The 21,438-nt window shown below is 42.2% G+C and overlaps 1 pseudogene; it reads left to right on the plus strand.

Moving 5' to 3' along the window:
* The first annotated feature begins 12,566 nt into the window (after window positions 1–12,566).
* On the plus strand, window positions 12,567–20,648 carry LOC102412908 (annotated as a pseudogene).
* Window positions 20,649–21,438: the final 790 nt, after the last annotated feature.

The following is a 21,438-nucleotide window of genomic DNA, read 5'->3' on the forward strand; positions in this document are numbered from 1 at the left end:
ATGAGCCTGGGGAGATTTGGCCTGGAGAGAATTCTTTATACCAGAGGACATCCAATGACGCTATGTCATTGCTGATGATATTTCGTTCTGGAGAGGCTGCTCTTTGCTTTTGAATCTGATCCTGTTTTTGACTGCTGACAAATTCCATTGGCAGGAAAGAGCAAGGGCCAGGCTTGCTTCTAAACCTCTCAGCAAAATATTTCACTCCCTTTGCTGCTTCCAGAAATGAGTCCCTTTTTTTTTTGATGAACAACAACAAAATCCCTGATTCCCCATTCCCAACAGATCATAGATCTGAGCCCCCAAGTATCTGTGTTTTCACCAAAATGCATTCTAACACAACTTTCTTTTGACTTGGCATTTTGCTTCTCTTTTTTCAGATCGACGTTGTTTCAAAATATTTTCTCAGGGATTTCTTTTTCCCAGCTCAGAGGAAAACAGGGCTAGACTTGGGCTTTAGCAAATTAAAGCAGGTTATTCTTCTCAGAGGAGAGTTAAATGTGTTCCCAGAGAAATGCCAAATGCCACTTTATTTTTGGTTGCTGTTCTCTCAAGAGGGCCTTTTAATAGTTCTTAGAGTACGGATGGTAATCTCTGGAAACAAGATAAATTGGGAGATATTCATCATTCTCCTACTCCTTTCTTTTCTTTTACACTTGAGGCAACTAAATTGGAAGTTGGATGTCATGAATTCCATAGTCTTACTTGGAATTTCCTCCTATTGACACTGAAGTTTTCTTTTTTGTTAGAATCAGGAATATGTAAACCAAACCTCATAACATGGTCTCAAAGTACATTTGAAATGCTTTTTCCCATGGCAGTAACTCTTCCCTTCTCTGGGCTGGTAAAATAAAGCATCTGTAACACTGTTGTTTCCAGTTTCTAAAACCACATTGTGTTTGAATTAGGTTTGGCTGTTCTGGTAGAAATCCCAAACCACCAGTGGCTTGCAATGGACTTTCTCTCTCCTGTGCAAAGAGAGGAGAAACAGTGGAAAAGGGGGGTCCACTCTTCAAAGTTCTCAGTGACCCTGGCCTTTTCCAGGTTGTCACCCCACCAAGCCTAGGCTCTTGTCCTTATGTTCATCATCCTGAATGATTGTACCCATATCACTAGCCGGCAAAGTTAAAAAAAAAAAAAGAGTTAAAATAAGGCAGAAGGCACTCATTGAAGAAGGTTTCCAGCTACTGCCAAGAGAATGTGCGTGTGTGTACGGGGTAAATCAGAGTCATATCTGACCCTATGAACTGTAGCCCACCAGTCTCCTTTATCCATGAGATTCTCCAGGCAAGAACACTGCAGGGGCTTGCCATGCCCTACTCCAGGGTATCTTCCTGACCCAGGGATTGAACCTGAGTCTCCTGTAGCTAGCTCCTGCATTGCAAGTGGATTCTTTGTCACTGGGACACCAGCAAAGCCCATCAAGAGACTCTTGTGCTGCTTATATCCCACTGGTCAGAATGTCATCACTTAGCTCCAAGGAGGGTTGGAAAATGTAGTCTTTCTTTTTCCTGAATAGCTGCATGCACAGTTAAAAATTATATTTCTAAGGGAATTTCCTGGTGGTCCAGTGGTGATCATTCTGGGCTTTCACTGCCCAGGGTCGGGGTTTAATTCCTGGTTGAGGAGCTAAAAGCCCACGAGTCATGCGGTGCAGCCCTCCCTCCCCACCAAAAAAACCTTCAATTACATTTCTGTGACATACACTCTAAGTCCTATGTTCTTAAATTTAATGTTTCTTATCAATTTTATCTGGAATTTGAATCCTCTTTTGAGATAATGATATGAGACGGTATAAATCAGTATTAGAAATGTCCTATTTTGTAATATTCACACTCTTTTACCAGTAATTTTGCTTTTGGTAGTCCCTACACTAAGTAATTAACTCAAAATTTCAGAAAAGGTTTTAAACAAAAATAGTACTCATTGCATAGTTATATATAATCACACATAATAAAAGGAATCAGAATGCCAAAATATGAGAGATTGATCAAATAAACCATGCAACATGTCCTTAAGGAAATATTATGCATCTTTAAAAAGTTATGTTTACAGGGAATTCCCTGGTGGTCCAGTAGTGAAGACCTGGTGTTTTCACTACTGGAGCCCAGGTTCAATTTCTGGTCAGGGAACTAAGGTCCGTGAACCACATGCTGTGCAAAAAAAAAAAAAAAAGTTTACAATGAATTCACAGTAACTTAGAAAACTGCTTACCCTGTTAAATAAAATATAGGGATGTAAACTTGCAGTACAGTTACAACTAAGGAAAGGAAAGGGAAAGGAAAGTGAAGTCTCTCAGTCATGTCCAACTCTTTGTGACCCCATGGACTGCAGCCTCTCAGGCTCCTCCATCCATGGGATTTTCCAGGCAAAAGTACTGGAGTGGGGTGCCATTGCCTTCTCTGTTCGTCTCTCTAGGTACCTACATTCTACCCATCTCATCGAGCTCAGTTTAATTCTTCCTCCTACACAAAAGCTTTTCCTGGTCACCCCATGTTTCTTTTGTGTTACTATTATTACCACTTAAAATGGAGAGCCAGCTTTTTTGACTCACCATCATCAAGGGGAGTTCTCTGCTGGAAGACCTGGGGTCTCAAGGGGGCCAGATGTCCCCTCTCCCTGCTCCTTGGCAGATATGATGCACTGCTATGGTCCAGGCACACTAATCAGATGACACAAAGCATGGGATATGCTTTAAAACAGTTCATTTCAGGGGATGGAGGCTAGAATAGGTGAAATAAATTTGTTCGTGAGTTGATAATTGTTGGAAAAGAGTGATAGATGCATGGTGATTCGTTGTATCATTGCCTCTACTTTTGTTTGAAATTTTCCATTTAAAAAATATATTTACTTAGAATTTGCTCCACATTCTAAAACTGGCCAGTTATGCAATTTCAACAGTTCATTTAATTAGGGTTTTAACAACTGGGAACAAGGCCATCAGTAAATTTTAAGGCAGGAGGCAAATGTTATCACCTGCCTCAGTAAGGGCTGTTTCAATTGTAAGTGAAGGAAAATCTGATTCAAAATGGTTTAAACAATTTATTGGATCCCATATATGAGAAGTTGGAAAACACTTCTCACTTCAGCTTGTTAACCTAAAACAATAAACAGCCAGTAATTTTTATCAGCAAAAAAACGGGTTTATTTGGGGGCAGCAAAAATTATAGTTTGTGACATGCAGTTATGGAAAACCACATGCAAGTCCCAGTAAAGCAAAAGAGAGGAAAACTTTTATAAAGGGGAAGGGGAAGTTGAGAGAAACTATTATAAAAGTCCATTAGAGGAAAACTGGGAGTTTTCTAGAATAGAGGGTTTTCATTGGCTGAGTTGTGGCAGTCTCTCATTGGCTGAGATGTTACCAGACAGTTCAGTTCCGTCACTCACTCATGTTCAACTCTTTGCAACCCAATGAACTGCAGTACGTGAGGCTTCCCTGTCCATCACCAACTCCCGGAGCCTACTCAAACTCATGTCCATCGGGTCAGTGATGCCATCCAACCATCTTATCCTCTGTCGTCCCCTGCTCCTCCTGCCTTCCATCTGTCCCAGCATCAGGGTCCTTTCCAATGAGTCAGCTCTTTGCATCAGGTGGCCAAAGACTGGAGTTTCAGCTTCAGCATCAGTCCTTCCAATGAACATTCAGGACTGATTTCCTCTGGATTGACTGGTTTGATCTCCTTGCAGTCCAAGGGACTCTCAAGAGTCTTCTCCAACACCATTCAAAAGCATCAATTCTTTGGTGCTCAGCTTTCTTTATAGTCCAACTCTCACATCTTTACATGATGACTGGAAAAACCATAGCTTTGACTACACAGATCTTTGTTGGCAAAGTAATGTCTCTGCTTTTTGATATGCTGTCTAGGCTGGTCATAACTTTTCTTCCAAGGAGCAAGTGTCTTTTAATTTCATGGCTGTAGTCACCATCTGCAGTGATTTTGGAGCCCCCCAAAATAAGGTCTGTGCAGCCTACGACTGTGGGCAAGAATCCCTTATAAGAAATGGAGTGGCCATCATAGTCAACAAAAGAGTCCAAAATGCAGTACTTGGACACAATCTCAAAAACAACAGAATGATCTCTGTTCGTTTCCAAGGCAAACCATTCAATATCACAGTAATCTAAGTCTATGCCCCAACCAGTAACGCTGAAGAAGCTGAAGTTGAACGGTTCTTTGCAGACCTACAAGACCTTCTAGAACTAACACCCCCAAAAGATGTCCTTTTCATTATAGGAGACTGGAATGCAAAAGTAGGAAGTCAAGAAACACCTGGAGTAACAGGCAAGTTTGGCCTTGGAGTACAGAATGAAGCAGGGCAAAGGCTAGCAGAGTTTTGCCAAGAGAATGCACTGGTCATAATAAACACTCTCTCTTCCAACAACACAAGAGAAGACTCTATACATGGACATCACCAGATGGTCAATACTGAAATCAGATTGATTATATTCTTTGCAGCCAAAGATGGCAAAGCTCTATAAAGTCAGCAAAAACAAGACCGAGAGCTGACTGTGGCTCAGACCATGAACTCCTTATTGCCAAATTCAGACTTAAATTGAAGAAAGTAGGGAAAACCACTAGACCATTCAGGTATGACCTAAATCAAATCCCTTATGATCATACAGTGGAAGTGAGAAATAGATTTAAGGGACTAGATCTGATAGATAGAGTGCCTGAAGAACTATGGATGAAGGTTCATGACATTGTACAGGAGACAGGAAGCAAGACCATCCCCAAGAAAAAGAAATGCAAACAGGCAAAATGGCTGTCTGAGAAACAGCTGTGAAAAGAAGAGAAGCGAAAAGCAAAGGAGAAAAGGAAAGATATAAGCATCTGAATGCAGAGTTCCAAAGAATAGCAAGGAGAGATAAAGCCTTCCTCAGTGATCAATGCAAAGAAATAAAGGAAAACAATAGAATGGGAAAGACTAAAGATCTCTTCAAGAAAATTAGAGACACCAAGGGAATATTTCATTCAAATATGGGTACAATAAAGGACAGAAAAAGATATTAAGAAGAGGTGGCAAGAATACACAGAAGAACTGTGCAAAAAAGATCTTCATGACCAAGATAATCACAATGGTGTGATCACTCACCTAGAGCCAGACATCCTGGAATGTGAAGTCAAGTGGGCCTTAGGAAGCATCACTACGAACAAAGCTAGTGGAGGGGATGGAATTCCAGTTGCGCTGTTTCAAATCCTGAAAGATGATGCTGTGAAAGTGCTGTACTCAATATGCCAGCAAATTTGGAAAACTCAGCAGCAGCTACAGGTCTGGAAAAAGTCCGTTTTCATTCCAATCCCAAAGAAAGGCAATGCCAAAGAATGTTTAAACTACAGCACAATTGCACTCATCTCACACAGTAGTAAAGTAATGCTCAAAATTCTCCAAGCCAGGCTTCAATAGTACGTGAACTGTGAACGTCCAGATGTTCAAGCTGGATTTAGAAAAGGCAGAGGAACCAGAGATCAAATTGCCAACATCTGTTGGATCATCGAAAAAGCAAGAGAGTTCCAGAGAAACATCTATTTCTTGCTTATTGACTATGTCAAAGCCTTTGACTGTGTGGATCACAACAAATTGTGGAAAATTCTTAAAGATATGGGAATACCAGGCCACCGGACCTGCCTCCTGAGAAATCTATATGCAGGTCAGGAGCAACAGTTAGAACTGGACATGGAACAACAGACTGGTTCCAAATAGGGAAAGGAGTACGTCAAGGCTGTATATTGTTACCAGGCAAGGAGAATCATTTTTCTTCTTTCTGCAGGTGGTAAAGCAGTGTTACTTCCTGCTGGAGATTCAAGACACCTCTCTCCTGTTGGGATCTGAATTGTTTGCTCATGTACTCATACTCAGTCGCTCAGTGGTGTCTGACTCTTTGCAACCCCATAGACTGTAGCCGTCCTGACACCTCTGTTCACAGGATTTCCCAGGTAAGAATCCTGGAGTGGGTTGCCATTTCCTACCCCATGGGATCTCCCGTTTCTGCTCTCCTGACTCATTTTCGTAGGGTTTCCCTTTATTAGGTTTCACAAGGTGCTGTTTGACCCAGGGCTCAAACGTGCCGTTGCGCTGGCACACTGCATCTGTCTTGGCTCTGCCTTCTGCCAAGTTGGCCTTATCCCTGGACTTCACGCGGTGCTTCCTCAGGCTCACACCTGCTCTGGTTCAAGTCCAGCAAAAACAAGAGAGCAGCAGCTGCTGTGGCCACCCAGTCTCCCATAAATACACACACTCACACACACTATATTACATTCATTTCTGTATCCCACCATCACCCAACACCCTCCATGTGCGTGAAAGGGGTTCCACAAACACTTCTAAATGTTTTATTGAATGGAAAACTTTTTGCCAGTGTACAACTTCACGGCCAGCCAGGCAGACTTGGAAAAGGAATTTTGTGACACCATGGAGAGAAATTTCTTTAGACTATTCCCATGACCAATGTCTGATAATCCCATGGCGGGTAGTACCCTTTGCCAGGCTTCCCAAGAGATAAGTCTTTCCAAAAAAAAAAGAAAATCCTCTTTCTGTGGAATGATTGACAATAACAACAGCTAGTGTTGACTGAGAACTTACTGTATAAGCTCCGCATTTCTTCATCATAATAACCCTATTATTATGTTAACCTCATTTTACAAATAAGGACATTGAAGCACAGAACAATTAAGTCAATGACTGTAGGTCACCTGGCTAGTAGTGACATGAGCCAGGATTGAATTCTGGTGACAGAGCTTGTTCTTTTACCCACTTTGCTTCTTGGTCTTGCCAATACTTCTAAGCACTCTTTTGAACATTCTCCCTTGCGAGTCAGCTCCAGTATCCGGCAGTTAGTGTTACAAGTTCTCACAGGAGTCTTCCTAAGCCCTCCTCTTACAGTGTAGACCTGCTGCTGCTGCTGCTAAGTCGCTTAAGTCATGTCCGACTCAGTGCGACTCCATAGACGGCAGCCCACCAGGCTCCCCCGTCCCTGGGATCCTCCAGGCAAGAACACTGGAGTGGGCTGCCATTTCCTTCTCCAATGCATGAAAGTGAAAAGTGAAGTCGCTCAGTCGTGTCCGACTCTTCGCAACCCCATGGACTGCAGCCTACCAGGCTCCTACATCCATGGGATTTTCCAGGCAAGAGTACTGGAGTGGGGTGCCATCACCTTCTCCGAGTCTAGACATACTCCTGTGCAATTGCATTAAGGCCCTTGGGTTCAGTTGCCAACAGTATCAGGACCGCATTTGCCTGTATATAGTTGACCTGTACCATGGATGTGGAACCCACAGGTGTGTGGAGGGCCAGCTTTGTATGATCTATCCTTGGATTTTGGTGTCCTTGTGGGCAGGGTCCTGGAGCTGTTAGGGGAACCTAACAGTGACTGAAACTGCCTGCTCTGGCCAGACACGATGTAACCACTTGTGTGAGTTATTTTACAACAGGAGGCCCTGCAAGGAATGCAGAACTAACAAGCTACCACCAATCAGAAGAATTTGGTCGAGGTCAAAAGGAGAGATGAGACTCCAGTCCAGATGTCCTACCAACCCCCGAGACTTCTCACTGGAGTCCACCTTGGCTGAGTGAGGCGCACCATCAGGAAGGACTCTGAGTCAGAATGATTGGCCAGAGACAGCCGGGAGACTAACCGCATTATCATAAGACCTGAGACTGCGAGCCACGTGCTGGAGTTCTCCTGGGTTCCCTTCCCCAGCTACTGTCCATCCAGGCACCCCTTCCCAACAAAGTCTCTTGCTTTGTCAGCCTGTGTCTCCTTAGACAATTGATTTCTAAGTGTTGGACAAGAGTCTGCTCTCAGGCCCTGGAAGGGGTCCTCTTTCCTGCAACAGAACTAATTCCCCACGGATACAGAGGGACAACTGTACAGCTGAAAAAGTGACTACTAGCTCAACCAAAGAGGGGCTTGTTTTCTAGTAAGATTAAAAATATACGATCTGGGGCTGGCACAGCAGCCTGCCAAGTCACCAGCGTCCGAGGGGCCCTTGATCCCCTCTACCACACTCACATGTAGCTTTCATTCGCAAGCTCTTTTTGCCTTAAATAACAAGATAGATGCTCTGCCCCCAGCTTCCATATCCCAAAGCAGGTATATGGGGGAATGACAAAAATGCATGAAAGTCCAATCTATCACTTTGTATAAAGTTTCCTGAAACTCTTACCTGGCTACTTCTGTTTACCTGTCATTGGTCAGAACTGGTCATTTCCAGCAGCCAGGAAGTCAGAGAAAGTATCTTTTACCTGAGACATGGTGTCCTGAACAAAGTTAAGACTCTGATAGAATGAAGAAAATTTATATATACGCACACACAGTGGAATACCGTTTAGCCAAGAGAAAGAAGGAAATTCAGCCATTTGCAACAACATGGATGGAGCCTGTGGGCTTCGTGCTAAGGGAGACAAGCCAGACAAAGACAAACAGTGAGTGGTGTCACTTGGTGGAACCTAAAAAGGTGACCTCATGAAAAACAGAGCAGAATGGTGGTTACCAGGGGCTGCGGGTGGGAGGAGCCGAGTGAATGGGGGAACTGGGAAGATGTTTAAGGGTGCAAATTCTCAGCTAGTAAATATGTTCTGGAGATCTAACGCACAGCAAGTAATTATCATCAACAATGCTGTACTATAAACGTCAACGTTGCTAAGAGACTAAATTTTAATAGTTCTCGTCACAAAAAAGAAATGACAATTAGGTAACATGATAGAGGTGTTAGCAAACACTGCGGTAGTAATCATATTGCAACATACAAATTATCAAAATAACACACTGCATACCTTACACAGGTCATAGGTCAATTACATCTCAACTGGGGAGAAAAAGAGAAATTATATTGGGGAGCCAGTTAATATGCCATTTATGTACCACTGATCCCAAATGTATAATTCTATCTCAACCCCTGCAAAACTGAAGTTGAGTTTATGCTGAACTCTCTTCCCTGTGGCAATAGTATTACTGAATAAAATCTATCCTCACCACTTGAGCTAGTATTCAGCTTTGTTTATCTTTGATATCGTCTGTTGTTCAGGCACACATTCCCTGCCCTTTTTTTTTTTTGCAGGATCCTTTTGATCCTCAAATGTCCTTTATTTTCCATTGCAAAATCAAAGACTGTGGTTTCCTAATGTTTCTTAAGTAGGCTTCAGGCCCTTAGGTTGGAAAATCAAAAGTTAACTATTTCTTCTTGCCCGCATTCCTGCTTTAACAACTGCAATTCTTCCTATGACATTTAAGATGTCTCTGGATCAGTAGAGAAGAAAACCATAAAGATGAATATTTCAAAATATTATCTTGCTGTAGATACAGGATGCTTGTGGCCATAAATATAAAGAGAAGCCAACAAGAGATGAATGACATAAACTATTATATATTAATTTCATAGAAGTGCTATGAACAAATAAATTACATAAATTATATAAATAAACTGGAAAGTTTATTGTTGTTGTTTACTTACTGTTACTGGTTTATTATTCCCTGGAGAAGGAAATGGCTACCCACTACAGTATTCTTGCCTGGAGAACGCCATGGACAGAGGAACCTGGCGGGCTATAGAACATAGGGTCACAAAGAGTCAGGACACGACTGAGCGACTAACACTTTCACCTTCAGATGGAAGACATGCACAGGGCAAGGCGGGGGGTGAAGGGCACAGACCTTCCATGTCCGCTCCAGGTGCATCAGCCTCTCAGCACCATGATGTGGTCACCAGTCTGAAAGCTCCTAGGATCCTGTTGTATGGGGGTTTTGTGCAGGTTTCATTACACAGGCATAGGTCTTTTTTTTTTTTTTTTTTTTTGGCATAGATCTTTGCCCACAAGTAGGGGAAACCCAAAACACAGGGGCTTTTATTACTGTTTGATTCTCCCACCACTGCTAGGAAAACAGCATGCAGTCCAGCTCACCTTGCTGACTTGTTCTTGCCTTCTTTGATCAGGGGCTTCCCTGGTGGTTCCACTGGTAAAGAATCCACCTGCAATCTGGGAGACCTGGCTTCAATCCCTGGATTGGGAAGATCCCCTAGAGAAGGGAATGGCTACCCACTCCGATATTCTGGCCTGGAAAATTCCATGGACTACAGTCCATGGGGTCACAAAAAGTCAGACACGATTGAGCAACTTTCACTTCACTTCACTTCTTTGATCAGAGTGGTGGCCTTCCAAACATGATGCTATCTGTTCACCTTATGACTGTGATTCATAAACAAAGCAACTTTTTGTTGGCCAGTTGAGAATGGTTTACAAGGCATTTACAGGGCACTGTCCAAGTAATGGCAGAATCTGGCAACTCCTCATACAGTTTCAAAGTCAGTGCTAGGGGAGAAGAGGCTCCTTGCTTGTGAGTCCTTGCTTTCCATTGATAGCATGATGCTGTATAAACCATTTCACTTTCAGTTCAGTTCAGTCACTCAGTCGTGTCCAACTCTTTGTGATCCCATGAATCACAGCACGCCAGGCCTCCCTGTCCATCACCAACTCCCAGAGTTCACTTAAACTCATGTCCATCGAGTCAGTGATGCCATCCAGCCATCTCATCCTCTGTTGTCCCCTTCTCCTCCTGCCCGCAATCCCTCCAAGCATCAGGGTGTTTTCCAATGAGTCAATTCTTCACATCAGGTGGCCAAAGTATTGGAGTTTTAGCTTCAGCATCAGTCCTTCCAATGAACACCCAGGACTGATCTCCTTTAGAATGGACTGGTTGGATCTCCTTGCAGTCCAAGGGACTCTCAAGAGTCTTCTCCAACACCACAGTTCAAAAGGATCAATTCTTCAGAGCTCAGCTTTCTTCACAGTCCAACTCTCACATCCGTACATGAGCCATGGATGGACCTTTGTTGGCAAAGTAATGTCTCTGCTTTTCAATATGCTATCTAGGTTGGTCATAACTTTCCTTCCAAGGAGTAAGCATCTTTTAATTTCATGGCTGCAGTCACCATCTGCAGTGATTTTGGAGCCCCCCAAAAATAAAGTCTGACACTGTTTCCACTGTTTCCCCATCTCCCATGAAGTAATGGGACCAGATGCTATGATCTTAGTTTTCTGAATGTTGAGCTTTAAGCCAACTTTTTCACTCTCCTCTTTCACTTTCATCAAGAGGCTTTTTAGTTCCTCTTCACTTTCTGCCATATGAGTGGTGTCATCTGCATATCTGAGGTTATTGATATTTATCCCGGCAATCTTGAATCCAGCTTGTGCTTCTTCCAGCCCAGCATTTCTCATGGTGTACTCTGAATATAAGTTAAATAAGCAGGGTGACAATATACAGCCTTGACGTACTCGTTTTCCTATTTGGAACCAGTCTGTTGTTCCATGTCCAGGTCTAACTGTTGCTTCCTGACCTGCATACAGGTTTCTCAAGAGGCAGGTCAGGTGGTCTGGTATTCCCATCTCCTTCAGAATTTTCCACAGTTTATTGTGATCCACACAGTCAAATGGAAAAAAACCATTTCACTTTAGTCTATTTTAATTGTAATATAGTTGATTTTTTTTAATTTCCATTTTATTATGGAACTCTTCTGGGCAATGCCCTCCCTGATAGTATTTTTCTGATGTCATCCAAGACATCATAGGCATTTCAGGTATAAAGATTTTTTCCTATCCTTAAATCTTATGGGCAGTTTTGATTAATGTCTGATAGCAAGCTAGTATTGCCCCTCAGATGGAAATTCATTAAAATCCTAGTGCGTAGCCCTGGGAGGTGCTCACAGGCTTTTGCAATAAGTCCCAGTCTGCACCACACACAGCTACTGCATAGAGAATTTGTCCACGTCAGGACTCCAGTCTGTACTCTATACTGTTTGAGTTCAGGCAGTCTTATTGGTTCCAATTTGGCACATCCAATTAATACTGCCTGAAGGCAGTATTACACACTTACACACTTTCTGTTTTCAGAAACAGTTCCCTAGTCAGACATAATGTCCAGCCCCATAATCATTCAGATAAAAAGGATGCAACCACTTCAAATATACAAATTTTCATCTAAACTTTCACGTTAACCCCATCAATCCTCACATCTCTAACTGTAGGTAAGGGAGGTGGTCCCCGCTCAGACATGATATCCATCCCTCAGAACGTTCATGTAAAGAAGACACACTCTTTTCACATAAAGTCCACGTCAGCCTTACAATTTTCACCCAAATCTTCATCTTCATCCTATCAGCCCATTTATCACTGTATTCTCTCCATCTCACTGAAGCCTGCCTCAGGCTTCACTGATACATTTTGGTACCACAGGGCATGGGGCTTCCATGTCAATGAGTCCTAGGGTTTTCTCCTTCATTCCCTTATTTCACCCACTCAAGTACATAAAGTGTTGGGTCCGCTTTGCTGCAAGGGGCTGAGCCTGGGGACTCTGGCCTTTTGTCAGGTGTGTTAAAGAAAAAAATTCAACCGAGTAAAATGTAAAGATCTTACTGGCTTTATTCAGAAATTCATAAATTGGGGAGCATCAATCTAGCAATATATAGGAGCTTCAAAGAGCTGTACAAGGCAAGAATTATAGGCAGAAGGGAGTAGGAAGAGGGAAGTTACACTGGGCATTTGCAGACTGGTTAAGGCAGGGTTTCTTTCCTTGCATGGCGGAAAGGGAAGTCTTAGAAGCGCTGGGCCAGGTAACTTGCGCTGAGCGGCCAAAAGCTGACGGTCTGCCTAGGTTCTTCTTTCCTGGGAGAGCCCAGCATAAACACTCAGTGCAGTTTTGGTTTGCTGACAAGTGGCTTAGCATGAATGACTCCATCTTGGCCCTAATCTGGTTACTTTAACAGCCTTTATCCTGGTTCACTGCCTAGCTATTGCCCCATCCCAGGTCAGGTTTCTCATTGCAATTCTTTGTATGCCAGCTTCATAAATTAAAAAAAAAAAAAGCTCTTCAAACTGAAAGTAAATAGAATGAACTTATTTGGGTCCCACCAGGGGGTCCCTTTTGGACTTATTTGGAGCCCCCTGGGGGGTGGGGGGGGTTCCCTTTTGTCCACCCAACCTTCAATCCTGCTGTATTAAGACTTTTGTTTCAATCCAATCAATGTTCAGTTTAATTTATCTCATTTCGAAAGACTTCCACCCTGCTGGATTGTGTTCCTTGACCCTCCTTCAACTTCAACATTTCCACATTCGCTTGTTCATTAACCTGGTGTTTTTATTGGCAACTGCAAAGCCCATGAGGAGAAGCTGAGACAGCAGATTCAAAAAGGCTTCTGGGATTATTGCTGATTTTGCAGCAGTAAAGTTACACATGGTGCCCAGTGAAATAGGGCACCCCCCTTCAGTTCAGTTCAGTTCAGTCGCTCAGTCGTGTCCAACTCTTTACGACCCCATGAATTGCAGCACACCAGGCCTCCCTGTCCATCACCAACTCCCAGAGTTCACTAAACTCACGTCCATCCAGTTGGTGATGCCATCCAGCCATCTCATCCTCTGTTGTCCCCTTCTCCTCCTGCCTCCAATCCCTCCAGCATCAGAGTCTTTTCCAATGAGTCAACTCTTCGCATGAGGTGGCCAAAGTACTGGAGTTTCAGCCTTAGCATCATTCCTTCCAAAGAACACCCAGGGCTGATCTCCTTCAGAATGGACTGGTTGGATCTCCTTGCACCCCACTACCCCTTGGAGAAGGCAATGGCACCCTACTCCAGTACTCTTGCCTGGAAAATCCCATGGATGGAGGAGCCTGGTAGGCTGCAGTCCATGGGGTCGCTAAGAGTCAGGCACGACTGAGCGAATTCACTTTCACTTTTCACTTTCATGCATTGGAGAAGGAAATGGCAGCCCACTCCAGTGTTCTTGCCTGGAGAATCCCAGGGACGGGGGAGCCTGGTGGGCTGCCGTCTATGGGGTCCCACAGAGTCGGACACGACTGAAGCGACTTAGCAGCAGCAGCAGCAGCAGCACCCCCCTTAACCACGGCTTTTATCATGACCTGGGTAACAGGTTGAAAATTAATAAACAGAACTCTCATTTAAAATGGAGTCAGGAGGCCAGAAGGGGGAGCTCTCAGGCACTAGCACCTGAAGTCAATTGTAGGCCCTATAGGAAGAGATATTACCCTTGTATATCCAACGGGAAAAAGGTTAATGCTTTACACCAAGCGAGCAGAGGAAGAATTTCTCCTTGCCCAGCAACAGCCCAGTCAATGAGAGCTTGTCATAACTCAGCCAATGAAAAGCCTCTATATTTGGAGCTTCCATGTTCCTCCAATGGGCTCTTTTTTTTGTTTTTAAATCCCTGATGGTCAAGTCTTTTATTTATTTATTTATTTTTGGCTGTGCTGGGGTCTTTGTTGCTGCGTGGGGACTTTCTCTAGTTGGGGCTAGCAGGGACTGCTCTTCGCTCTTTGTCGAGGCGTGTGGGGCCTCTCTTCGCAGCGGCTTCTCTTGTTGCAGAGCACTGAGGCTCAGTAGTTGTGGTGCATGGGCTTGGTTCCACTTGCCCTGTGGAGTCTTCCCGGAGCAGGGATCGAATTTGTGTCCCCTGCATTGGCAGGCAGAGTCTCAACCACTGGAACACCCGGCAAGTCCACCAATGGACTCTATCTGCAACAGCTGTTCCCAACTCCCCCTTTTCCTATATTAAAAAAAAAACCAAAAACCAACATTTTTTTTTTCTTTTTCTCAAGACTTGGTGCTTCATCAAGGATTTTATGTCCTGAATCGAAGTTCTTTGGTGTTCCCAAATAAACCCATTTTTCTTCTGTCTTATTGTTTTATATTAACACGGGCATATTCAGCAGGTGAACATACCAGTTATCATAAAGCCGGTCCCACACAGCTTGCATCAGAACATATCAGCTGTCTCATGTGTGATGTTCATTTGGAATTTATAGGGAGAGTCAGATAGCCTCCCTTCTCAGGGTAAACAGAATTTATGTTGGCTTTCATTCACCAGACTGGTGTTTCCTTGGGAATAACCTACAGCATTTCTGGATCTTGAATCGCCATCTGTGATTGTTCCATACTGAGCTGCAGGTCCTACATCAACCTAAACATGCTCTTCCACTTTGCAACCTTCAAAACCAAAGACAGTGCCCCTAAATTATTCTCATAATCCACTCTACTAATGGTTCTACAGGAAGCTGATACACCAATCCACAAAATAAGGCAGATTCTTCATACTATACCCTCTTGTTTCAATAGTTTCTTGATTTTGTCCTCTGCCAATGTGGACCACCTCCATGGTGACCAGAGGTATTAGAGTTGCTCTGTTTCCCCACATAATCAATCCTTCCTTTTGGGAGTAGCTTTGAGTCTAGAGGCTGAACCTCAGACTGATAGACATCTGAGTTTGGTTCAGCATCAAGTTCTGATTCAGCACTCTTTTAATTTCATTCTAGTCTTTACAGGTAGTAATAACCAAAGGACTGTGTATTTGACTTTTTTTTCTTATTAGTTTGTATTTCCTATGTATCTAGTGGACCAACTCCCCATGAATTATTAACTTTTACTGTTAGTATCAATAACTTATCCTAGCACAGCAGCTGCTCCATACTGTGGGTGACCATGTGACCATCAGGGATTAAAGGTTCCTCATACCCAATTCTTTCATTTTTCCCTCTTCCCAAAGTATGTTTCACTGAGCAAAGACCGTTTTAACAAATACCATATTTTCTTCATACAATGAAAGAACTTATTTAACTCATAATACTTCTCATACCAAATGTGTGGGTTTTTTTCCCTCACCAACAACCAATTCTCTGTTTCTCTAACACCAATTAGGTGTCTTACAATTCAATATAATTCTGACACTAACCACCTGAGTTAGCATCAGAAACCACAGGTTTAAGGGTTTAGTCCCATAATTCAGACATTAGTCACAAATGGGTGGTCAGGGTACTCACAATTCTATCTAAATTGTCTACAAATTGGGGGGTTCCTACAAATACCTCTCCAAGTTTCAATAATTCACTAGAACAACTCAGGAAACAACATTCTTACTATTACTGGTTTATTACAAAGGATACCACTCAGGGATAGACAAATGGAAGACATGCATAGGGCACAGTATGGGGTGAGGGAGGGCAGTTTCCATGCCCTCTCTAAACACATGGTTCTCCCAGCACCTTGATGTGTTCACCAATCCAGAAGTTCCAATAACTAGAAAGTTTCATTAGAAATACTATTAAATGAAAAAAAAAGGTAGAGCATAAAATATAAATACATGATGATTAAAAACATTAAAAAATTAAATTTCCATATGGTTCCTGAGCTTGAACTCTCTCTTCTTGACCGTAGAAGAAGGTATGAAACTGTACCATGAATCCAGAAAAAGTATTTGGAGAGTTAACTATTTTTTACAACTGTATTCAGATAACGATCATCAAGGATAGAGAAAATCAGCTCAAGTGACTAATGGATTAATGAAGAAATCAAAGAGGAAATCAAAAAGTACCTACAGACAAGTGAAAATGAAAACATAGCAATCCGAAGTCTATATAACATAGACAGTTCTAAGGGGAAAGTTAATAGTGATACAAGCTAACCTCAGCAAACAAGAAAAATCTCATGCAAACAACCTAACTTTACACCTAAAGGAACTATAAAAACATCAGAGCAGAAATAAATGAAATGGAGAGGAAAAAAAGGATCAGTGAAACTAAGAGTTGGTTCTTTTTTAAAGTATGTTAGCAACTGTTTTTATTTTATTAAGACTTCTTTGTCTGTGGCTGCTCCGGGGCTTCGTTGTTGCACACAGGCTTTCTCTAGTTGCTGTGAGTGGGGGCCGCTCTTTGTTGCACTGTGCAGGCTTCTCATTGCAGCGTCTTCTCTCATGGAGCACGGGCTCTAGGCACATGTGCTTCAGTAGCTGCAGTACGTGGGCTCAGAAGTTGCTTCTAGAACTCTGGTTCAGTAGTTATCGCACATAGGCTTAGTTGTTCCATGGCAAGTGGACTCTTCCTGGGCTAGGGATTGAACCCATGTCCCCTGCATTGATAGGCAGATTCTTTACCACTGAGCCACCAGGGAAGCCCAAGAGCTGGTTAACAAAATTGATAAATCTGTAGCCAGACTCATCAATAAAGAAATAGAGAAGGCCCAAATTAATAAAATCAGAAATGAAAAATGAGACATTAGAACCAACACCACAGAAATAGAAAGGATCATATTACTAACAAAATTACTATGAACAATTATACAACAATAAAATGGACAACCTATAAGAAATGGACAAACTTCTAGAAATGTACAAAAGGTTGAATCAAGAAGAAATAGAAAATATGGACAGACCAATTACCAGTAATGAAGTTGAATCAATAATATTAAAACTTCCAACAAACAAAAGTCCAGGACCAGATGGCTTCATAGGTGAATTTTACCAATTGCTTGGAGAAGAGTTAACATCTATTTTCCTCAAATAATTCCAAACAATTGCAGAGGAAGAAATGTTTCTGAACCCAATCAACAAGGCCAGCATCACCCTGATACCAAAACCAGATAAAGCTACCACACACACAAAAATTAAAGGCCAATACCACTGATGAACATAGATGAAAAATTCCTCAACAAAATATTAGCAAATTGAATTCAAGAATACATTAAAAAGATCACAGACAATGATCAAGTGGGATTTACCCCAGGGATGTAAGGATGGATCAATATTCACAAGTCAATGCGACATATCATATTAACAAACTGAAGAACAAAAATCATATACTCATCTCAATAGAAACACAAAAATTTTATTAAAAAGCTTTTGATAAAGTCATAATTTATGATTTAAATTTATGATTAAAAACTCCCCAGAAAGTGGATATAGAGGGAACATACCTTAAGATCATAAAGGTGATATATGACAAGCCTACAGCTTAACACCATACTGAACAGTGAAAAGCTGGAACTTCCTTGGTGGTCCAGTGGTTAAGAATCCGCCTGCCAAGGCAAGGGACATGGGTTTGATCCCTGGTCCGGGAAGATCCCATATGCCATGGAGCAACTAAGCCCATGCAGCATAACTACTGAAGTCTGTGCACCCTAGAGCTCTGCAACAAGAGAAACCACCACAGTGAGGAGACCACATACTGCAATTAGAGAGTAGCCCCAACTCACTACAGCTAGAGAAAGCCCATGCACAGCACTGAAGACCCAGAACAACCAAAAATAAATAAATAAATAAATAAAATTTAAATGGTGAAAAGCCAAAAGTTCCTCTAAGATCAGAAACAAGACAAAGATGTCCCCTCTCTCCAGTTTTATTCAACATAGTGTTGGAACTCCTAGTCACAGAAATCAGACAAGAAAAAGAAAAAAAAGGAATCCAAATTGGAAAAGAATAAGTAAAACTGTCACAGTTTGCAGATGACATGCTACTATACATAGAAAATTCTAAAGATGCCATCAAAAAACTAATAGTACTCATCAATGAATTTGGTAAATTTGCAGGATATAAAATTAATATACATAAATCTGTTGTGCTTCTAAAAACTCATAGTTTATTTAACTATTACAAAGAGAAGTTAAGAAAATAGTCTCAATTAAAATCCCATCAAAAGGGCTTCTCAGGTGGCTCAGTGGTAAAGAATTTGCCTGCCAATGCAGGGGTTTAATCCCTGATTTGGGAAGATTCCCACATGCTTCAGAGCAACTAAGCTTGTAGGCTGTAAGTCTTGAGCCTGTGCTCTAGAGCCTGGGAGCCACAACCACTGAGCCCGCATGCCGTAACTACTGAGGCCCCCACGGCCGAGAGCCCATACTCCCGAGAAAAGAAGCCACTGCAGAAAGAAGCCTGTGCACCTCAACTAGAGAGTAGCCCCGGCTCAGCACAGCTAGAGAAAAGCCCAGGCAGAACCAAGACCAAGCACAACCAAAACTTAAATAAATAATTTAATTAAATTAAATCTTTAAAAAGTCAAATTTCATTAAAAAATAATAAAATACCTAGAAGTAAATTTAATTAAGAAGGTAAAAGACCTATAGTTGGAAACTATAAGATGCTGATGAAAGAAATTAAAGATGACACAAACAGATGGACAGATATCCTGTGCTCATGGACTGGAAGAATGAATATTGTTAAAATGACCATACAACCCAAAGCCATCTACAGATACAATGCAATACTTATCAAAATACCAATGGCATTATTTTTTTTTTTACAGAACTAGAACAAATAATTCTATACTTTGTAGGGAAACACAAAAGATCTTGAATAGTCAAAACAATCTTGAGAAAGAAGAACAAAGCTGGAGGTATCATGTGCTCTGATTTCAAACTATACTACAAAGCTAAAGTGATCAAAACAGTATCATACTCTTACAAAAACAGACACGTAGATCAATGAACAGAATATAGATCCAGAAATCAGCCTACATTTATATGGGCAATTAATCTCTGACAAAATAGGCAAGAATATATCATGGGAAAAAGATAGCCTCTTTAATAAATGGTGTTGAAAAAACTTGACAGCTACATGCTGAATATGTCTCACACCACAGACAAAAATAAGTTCAAAATGGATTAAAGACTTAAACGTAAGATCTGAGACCATAAAACTCCTACAAGAAAATATAACCAGTATACTTTTACATGAGTCTTAATAATATTTTTAATATATATCGCCTCAGGTGAAAAAAAGCAAAAATATATAAATTGGGCTACATCAAATTAAAAAGCTTTTCACAGAGAAGGAAACTGTCAACAAAATGAAGAGATCACCTATAGAGGGGGAGAAAAATCTTTGCAAACAGTATTTCCTATATGGCGTTAATATCCAAAATATACAAAGAATACATACAACTCAACAACAAAAACACAAAAAACAGCCCAATTAAAAAGTGAGCAAATACCATCTCAACAAGATGGTCACACACCAGCAGTACCGGCGAGCGCGCCTCCCGCCACCCCACCCAAAGCCCCCTCTGCGGCCTCATCCCCGGCCCCAGCGCAGACCCCCCTCACAGTTGCTGTCTGGCCCTGCCCTCCCAGGCCCCTTCCCCGGCTGCCGCGTGGTCATCTTGGCCTCCATCGTGGACAGCTACGAGCGACGCAACGAGGGAGCTGCCTGAGTTATCTGGACCCTGCTGGGATCTGTTGACACGCACTCAGTGGAAGTCACCAATTGCCTTTCAGTGCCACACAGCGAGTCAGGAGATGAGGTGACTGCTGACGTGGAATTCGCTAAGAACATGTATCAAGTGCACAGGAAAGTCTCTCCAGAGGAGCCCATTCTGGGCTGGCACGCTTCGGCTCACAGCATCACGGGGCACTCAGTGCTGATCCGTTGAGTACTACAGCCCAGAAGCCCCCAACCCCATCCAACTCACGGTGGACACCAGCATCCAGGCCTCGTCAGCACTTTAATGCATGTTCCTCGGAGGGCCCTGGGGGCGATGGTCACCTTCTGATGGTGAAAGACCCATGTTAGACACTGGACGCGTTGGAGTTGACCTGACCTGTTTTAGTCTCTACCAGGTGGTCAGCCTCTCCAGTGACCTGCAGCAAGTCGGCGGCCCCCCAGCACTCTGTTGCAGTGTGTGGAGGGCTCGCTGTCTGGAAAGGTGTCAGCCAACAATACCCTGGGCCACTTCTTGATAAGTTTGATTAACCAAGTACCCAGTAGAGTTCCCAAGGACTTCCAGACCATGCTGAACAACAACATCAATGACCTGTTGATGGTGAACTATCTGGTCAACCTCTCGCAGTCACATTGCCTGCAATGAGGAACCTGTGAATCTGTGAAGGCAGCCCTCCTGCCATGCTGGGCCCCAGCCAACCCTGGGACCCAGAAAGGAGCGAAGGAGAAATGGTATCTTTGTGGTTTGAGTCACACTGACTCAGTCAACTGCTTGTGACTCTAAAGAAACACAGACTACCTTTTGTAAGTGAAAGAAAAAAAGTGAGCAAATAATCTAAATATTTTCCCAAAGAAGACATACATACAGCCAACCAGCATATGAAAAGATGCTCAACATCACTAACCATAAGGAAAATGTAAATCAAAACCATAAATAATAAGGACTTACTGTATACCATAGGGAACTATAGTCAGTGTCTTGTAATAACTTGTATGGAAAAAGAATCTGAAAAAGTATATATTTAAGTTGAAGTACTTTCCACTTTTCACCATTAAATGTATGTGTGTACACACATATCACTATGCTATACACTTGAACACTGTAAATCAACTATACTTCAAAAAAAAACCACAATGAGATATCACATCGTAGCTATCAGAACGGCTACTGTTTGTTTTTTTAAATATAGAATGGCTATTATTAAAAAGACAACAAATGCCAAGTGTGGGTGAGGGTGTGGAGAAATGAGAACTCTTTTTTATTGTCAATTAATCTTTGTTTATTTATTTTTGACCATGTTGGGTTTTCATCGTGGCACATAGGTTCTCTATTTATTTATTTTTGACCATGTTGGGTTTTCATCGTGGCACATAGGTTCTCTATTTATTTATTTTTGACCATGTTGGGTTTTCATCGTGGCACATAGGTTCTCTATTGCTGTGCACGTACCTTCT

Source organism: Bubalus bubalis, chromosome 3 (assembly GCF_019923935.1).
Source record: "Bubalus bubalis isolate 160015118507 breed Murrah chromosome 3, NDDB_SH_1, whole genome shotgun sequence".
NCBI lineage: Eukaryota > Metazoa > Chordata > Mammalia > Artiodactyla > Bovidae > Bubalus > Bubalus bubalis.